Source organism: Solanum tuberosum, unplaced genomic scaffold (assembly GCF_000226075.1).
Source record: "Solanum tuberosum cultivar DM 1-3 516 R44 unplaced genomic scaffold, SolTub_3.0 scf00671, whole genome shotgun sequence".
In the NCBI taxonomy this organism is placed as follows: domain Eukaryota; kingdom Viridiplantae; phylum Streptophyta; class Magnoliopsida; order Solanales; family Solanaceae; genus Solanum; species Solanum tuberosum.
Genome location: NW_006239603.1, coordinates 1475 through 8589, shown reverse-complemented (window position 1 = coordinate 8589; position 7115 = coordinate 1475).

The window sequence follows — 7115 nt, the reverse complement described above, 5'->3', positions numbered from 1 at the left end:
TGGAGGTTATGGTTATCTTCATAATGGAGGAAAGTAATGGAGTAACTTCTTGATGTAGTGGACGTCCACAATATATTATTTTATAACATCATCCAATAAAATTGTTGTAATTTTTTCTTATATAATAGACAACTACATAAGAGGAGTTTGGGGTCGTCCATGAGACCCACAGAAGCTGCTTAGGTAGCGCGGGCATTTCTCTACGGTGCGTAATACCGGTCGTGAAACTGTTCACGACCGCATAACATGACTTCATGAAAAACATGCATAACATTTTAATTTGAACTTAGATTGATGCAGACTTGGTGGCGTTGAAAAAATGATTCATAGACCTTTAATTTGATAGGTTATGAACCACCTAACTCTTCATATTCTAGGATATTTGATCATTTGAAGTTGATCCAAGTAAAATCTTACATCGAAACTCAATTGGTAAGGAAGCTTTCAACTCAACTTAGTGCTAGAGGATCCTTGTGACCTTAATTCATCTCCAAATCTATTCCCACACTAATGAATTGTCCTTAACACTTATGGATAATTAAGAATCACCCGGTACAACCCTATACACATATGAAGAATGATTCAGGTCTTAGCTTAGAAATTTTCAGGATATTACAATATCTCCCCTTGAAATCATTCTTCCTCATAGTCAAGTTGGACTAAAAGAGAAATGAGCTACTTTATATAATCTTTGTGACTTTTGAACTTTCCCATTAACATATATATCTAGTTTATGTAACACCTCAGACTTTGAGAAAAAGGCTAAAAAGGACAAACAGGCAAGTCCACGAACCCAAATGGACCCTTCACAACACCCTAGATGGGCTGTTTAGGGGTCCACAACCTGTTAAGGGAATCGTGAACCACCATCCAGGACTGCCTGGGCAGTATTCACCAAGACGATGCCTTAGACGGCTTATGGTGACTTGGACGTCCCGTCTAGGGGTCCGTACAAGTCACCCACCAGTTTTTAAATTTTGTTCCAACTTCAAACGATCATATCTCTCAGCATAAAATGAATTAGGTGGCCCATGACCTATCAGATTGGAGGTCTTTGAGTCCTCTTTCCAACGCCACCAAGTTTGCCTAATTCCGATCCCTGAGCAAAAAGTTATGCCTGCTTTAGTGAAGCCCTGTCGGGCAGGGAAACATCACGACCCACTAGACGGGCTGTGACACTTTAAACGACTCGTGAAGCCTCTCATTTAAGTCACGTCGTCAGTTTTATGTTAGGGTCGTATTGGTTTCCCCCCCTATGCATTTGGTACTTAAACTATGTTGTTTTACTTTGTCTAAGCCTAATTAATTAGGCAAAAACACCCTAACACATTCATTATCCTAAAATCATCAGACTTAGAAAGAAAAGAAGAGAAATAGGCGATAGTCTTCTCTCCAGAACAAGCAAAGCTCTCCTTCAAGTTCAGTCCCAAAATCTAAAGGATTTCTTCGTAGTTATCTCCACCAGGTATGTGAGTATTCAGTATGAGTTTCGTTCTCCCTTATGCCCAAAACATCAGACTCCTTTTTTGATTATTATGATTTTATGAAACTAGGGCTCTTGCCCAACTATGCAGATTCTCTACAAAATTGATTCTTGTGATTACTACTCGATTCAATACTTATTTAAATGAGGTTGCATGAATGCTCATGGAGATTTGAAAGGAAAAGAACTTAGCCAGTAATTGTAGTATTTTCACATGAATTAGCCCTTCTCTATGAATTTAGCTCAGGGTGTTAGCATTTAGTTTTAAATAGAATTTAGTCAGTTTTGTGTCCACAACTTTTCTCAGCAATTGTTTTCAGAGAGTTTAGTTCTGTCTCATGAATTCAGGACCATAGTTTAAACTGAGCTACTAGTATCTAGTTTGGGAGTATGAAAAACTCAACTCAAGGATCTCAATAAAAATATGAAAACTCAATAATTAGGAATAGAATTTTTAAAGAACCATGAACTCAATAAATCAAATCAACTTATCTCAAGAATACTCAAATCTAGGGGTAAGAATCCTATATTTCTCTTTTACTAATTTGAAAGAAGATGTAGGGCGTGAGGAAGAACTAGTCCAACACTATGATAGCCTTACATACCTAGAAGAAACAAGGTTTTTGAAGAATAGAAGAACTTGATTAGAAGCCTTGAAACCCTAACTTGAAGGTAAACGATCAAGAAAACCTTTCTTAGAGATTCTTGATTAGTTTCTTGAAATCTCTATGGCCAAGTAAATTATGTATTTTTCAATTGTGATTTCATAATTGTATGAAGGAATTTGAGTTGAAAAGAATGGAATTCTTGGATAAAGACTTACTTTGAAGAAGAATCTTGAAAAAAATTGAAAGAATCTTGAATGGAGTATTCTACTTTGATTTTTCATTAGGGTTTTACCCTAGGGTTTGAGAGAGAAGAGAATGATGGATTAAAAGATGAAAATCTGATTGTATTGAGCCTTTTATTAGTCAAGAAATTTGTTAAGGGTTTTCTTGGAGGTAAAAAGACAAAAATGATGCTTTTTAATGTTTTTCCGTCGGCTTATTCGTAACAGTACTGTATTAGGTTACTAAAATAGTCACAAATTTTTATTTAGAAATTGGATCGGCACGAAATCGGTGGCGTTGGAAAGAAGATTCAAATACCTTTTATTTGATAGGTTATGGGCCACGTAACTCTTTATATTCTAAGAGATATGGTCGTTTGAAGTTGACCTAAGTAGAATATTACATCAAAACTTAATCGATAAGGAAACTTCAAGAACACTTATCAAGAACTCATCAAGATATTAAATTGCTCGATATTTATGGATAGATTCACAAAAAAAACTCATGATTGGCGTGTGGGTGAGAAAATCCAACACTATAGAAGCTTACATACCTCAAAGAACTAGGTTCTTGGCGAAATCTTGAATTTCTTAAACGAATGCTTGAAACTTCGAACTTTTTCTCCTCTTGAATTACTCTCTAAAACCCTACTTTGAGGATGAATGAAACTGATTCTAATCAGTTTAGACTCCTAAAACCTTACTAAAAATGTTTAAATCCGATTTGGTAAGGAAAAGACCAAAATACCCCTCATATTTTTGGTTAACTTTCTTTATTTGGACAGCCTGACTTAAAACAAGCATATCTCCCTCATACAAGCTAAAAAATTAGCAAAACTCGGCGGCGTTGGAAAGAGGATTCCAAGACCTTTCATTTGATATCTTATGGGTCTCCTAACGCATCTTGTGGTAAAAGTTATGGTCATTTGAAGTTGACCCAAAACTTAAAAGAACTAAGGAATGACTTGAATGAATTCTCTTTAATTCTTTTTGAAACTTAAGGTGCTATATCTAGTGACCTTAACACTTAAAGAAAAATTTAAATTCTTTGGTAAAAACTTACTCACTACAAAGGATGGTTCAACTCTTAGCTCAATTTTTTTTTGGAGTGTTACACATGGCTATCATACTTGGTACATATTTTGTACGAACGCATACTCTTGTCTACATTTTCTCAAATGTAGGGTCCGATTGTCAAGGTTCTCAGTTTCGTGGCTAGAGGTTGATTTGAGAGATTTCGAGCCTTGGTAAGTCCTCATGCTTCGAGGATGGATTTTCATTGTTTTCACATTCTTTATTACACTCAGCTTTGGACATGATGTATGGGCTAGGCCCAATTTCATTCTATTGTACTAGATGGCTAATGAGACAAGTTTTTTAGACTTCCGTTTTACTTTTATAAAACTTTTGGACTTGAAATGTACTTCTTTATCTTTTTTATTGTATTTCTTATGTTATGAATGCTAAGTGGTCTGTATGGGGCCTCTCGGGGTCCTATACGCCATGTTACGCCTAGAGGGTACCTTGGGTCGTGATAAAACCTCCTCATGGGCAACCAAAACAAATAATCCCCCACATGGACAAAACACCATAAACAAGCCCCTACATAGGCAAACTTATAAGCTCCCCGGTTCCAATATTTCAATCTCATGCTACTATTTCACCCCATACTCTACTTTATAAGTATGGTTAATTACCCACCTAGTCTGAAAGAATTATAAGTCAAACCTACCTTGAAGGCCAAAATTTTAGTTGAATTTCCTTACCGGTGTTAATCCTACATCTACGTCCTCGAAACAATTCCCAACTATCAATAATGGAAGTTGCACATCAAAAAGGGTTCCAACAATACCCATATTATTAAGGTTTAAAATCGCGGACAAAATCACCTAAAATCTCATCGAAATCGAAAAAGGAATAAACATAAATTTAATTGAAAATCATAATCCTCAAGTAAAAAAGAGTTTGTGGGTGATAAACCAATTAAAATCGAGTAATAAATGAGTCTCAAATCAAATAAATACTAAAGTGTATTTAAAAACGTAACAAAACACTTTTTAAAAAATGTTGTCGGAATGTATTTTAACTTATTTAGGATAGAAATATACTTGTAATGCCTTGGGTAAAGCCAAAATAAGTGTCAAGGTCAACAACTCCTTTGAGCTTTTGAAAGTTCACCTTACACTAATCCGTCCATTGAAATACAACGGTATTTGAGTCAACTTAGCCGATAAGTCGCAATGGAAGAGAAATCCTTGACGATTCACAATAATAACTCGCTAACCCAATGAAACTCTAATTCTAGGTAGGGGAAGTAGGCCTAGACCAATTATAAACTACTACAACTTTGACCAGATTAACAATAATACCATCCTTGATCACCATATGACCCCAAAAGGACATGTACTTGAGACAAAACTCACACTTGGAGAACTTAGCATACAACTTCTCCCTCGATCTCTGAAGTACGGTTCTCAAATAGTGACCTAGAAGGGTAATTTTAGAATTATTTGTAAAATTATTGTTTTACCCCTCCGATAGTTGCCCCAAGTCATTTCTGATCACTTTGTGAAGTTGATTTTGAAATTTGATTGAAAAAAATAATTTTTGGAAGTTTTGAGTTTTGAAAGGTCTAAAGTGTTTAAAAGTGGATTTTTGTATCAATTAGAGTTTTGAGTCTTTTCTATTGATGTTTATGCCTAACTTGATCTAGGTGCGAGTTTGTCTTTTGTGACTACTTATGTAGCCATGAGGCTCGGCGTTTCTCCCGAATAAGTTCTTGAGCCCTTTAGTGTTTCCACACATGTTAGTGAGTCTATTCTAGCAAAAAAGTCTACCGTAATTGTACCATCTTTATCTATCACAAAGACACCATGGCTAACTTAGTTCAGCTAGACATAACGGATTTTGATTTTATTCTAAGTATGAAATGGTTGGATGCTTGTTATGTCTTAGTCGATTGTAGAACTCGAGTAGTCAAGTTTCAGTTTCCTAATGAGCTAGTTTTAGAGTGGAGGAGTAGTTCAACAGTGCCTAAGGGTCATTTTATTTGATACCTCAAGGCTAGAAAGTTAATTTCTAAGGGGTGCATTTATCACTTAGTTCGAGTTAATGACTCTATTATTGAGAAACTGTCTATTTAGTCAGTTCTAGTTGTGAGTGAGTTTCCAGAGGTTTTTCTAGACGATCTTCCTGAAGTCCCTCCTGAGAGAAATAAACTTCAGAATAGATATTCTTCCTGATACTCAACCTATTTCTATTCCTCCATATAGAATGGCTCCAACTGAGATAAAAGAGTTTAAAAAGCAGTTGAAAGATCTCATTGATAAGGGTTTCATCTGACCAAGTGTCTCACCTTGGGGTGCTCCGGTCTTATTCGTGAGAAAGAAAGAAGATTACCTTAGGATGTGTATCTATTATCGCCAGTTGAACAATGTCACCATAAAGAATAACCATCCCCTTTCGAGAATTGATGACCTTCTCGACCAACTTCAGGGTGCCACTTGCTTCTTAAAGACAGACCTTAGATTTGGCTATCATTAGTTGAAAGTGAGAGAAAGTGACGTCCTAAAGACAACATTCAGGTGCCACTATGGTCATTATGAGTTCCTTGTTATGTACTTTGGTTTGACTAATGTTGTTGTAACATGCATGGATCTCACAAATAGATTATGTAAGACGTATCTTGATATGTTTGTTATTGTATTCATCGACGACATCCTGATCTACTCAAGGAATGAGGAGGATCATGACAATCATCTCAGAATAGTCTTCCAAACTCTCAACCTTTGAGAGTTATATGTCAAGTTTCTAAGTGTGAGTTTTGGCTTGAATCTGTGGCGTTCTTAGGCTATATCGTGTCTGGTGAAGGAATTTTGGACGACACTCAGAAGATTAAGGCAGGGCAAAATTGGCCCTGACCTACATCCCCAACTGATATAAGGAGTTTCTTGGGGTTGGCTGGTTACTATAGAAGGTTCGTCGAGGGGTTTTCATCTATTTCCTGCCCATTGACTAAGTTGACTCAGAAAAAAACTAAGTTTCAATAGTCTGAAGCTTCTGAGAAAAGTTTTCAGTAATTTAAAACTTTGTTAACTACTGCTTTAGTGTTTACGCTACCAGAGGGTACAAAGATTTTTTCATCTATTGTGATGCATCCAGAGTGGGGCTTAGTTGTGTGTTGATGCAGAATAGTAAGCTTATAGCCTATGCCTTAAGGCAACTTATGATTCACAGTAGGAACTACCTAACTAATGATCTCGAGTTGGTAGTGGTAGTTTTTCATCTCAAGATATGGCGTCACTATCGTTATGGCGTTCATGTGGACGGGTTCACCGACCACAAGAGTCTCCGGTATATTTTCTGTCAGAAAGAGCTTAATCTTAGACAAAGCAGGTGGTTAGAGTTGCTCAAGGATTACAATATGATTATCCTCTATAACCCATGTAAGGGAAGACGGTGATATTAGGGTTGTCATATCGATTCTGACGTCGAACAGGTTTTCGATCCAAAAAGCTCCATAGAGTTGTCGTATGTGGTACTATGAGGTCCACGACTTTCTTGATCGCCTCATTCAAGCTAAGATGTGGCTAAAGTTTCTCCGGAGGTAGCTTATCTTACGCTAGAGGTCTCTCGAGCCTCCTGTTGTACCAATGTTCTAGTGGGTACGTTTTTATACTCGTGTTATAACTGTTAAAAAGCTATTTTACATCTTTTAGAATGACACAACGAGTCCAGACTAAACTCCTGTACTGAACTCCCCGTCGAAAAAAGACTTGGCTGCTTTCATTCCTAGGAAAGACC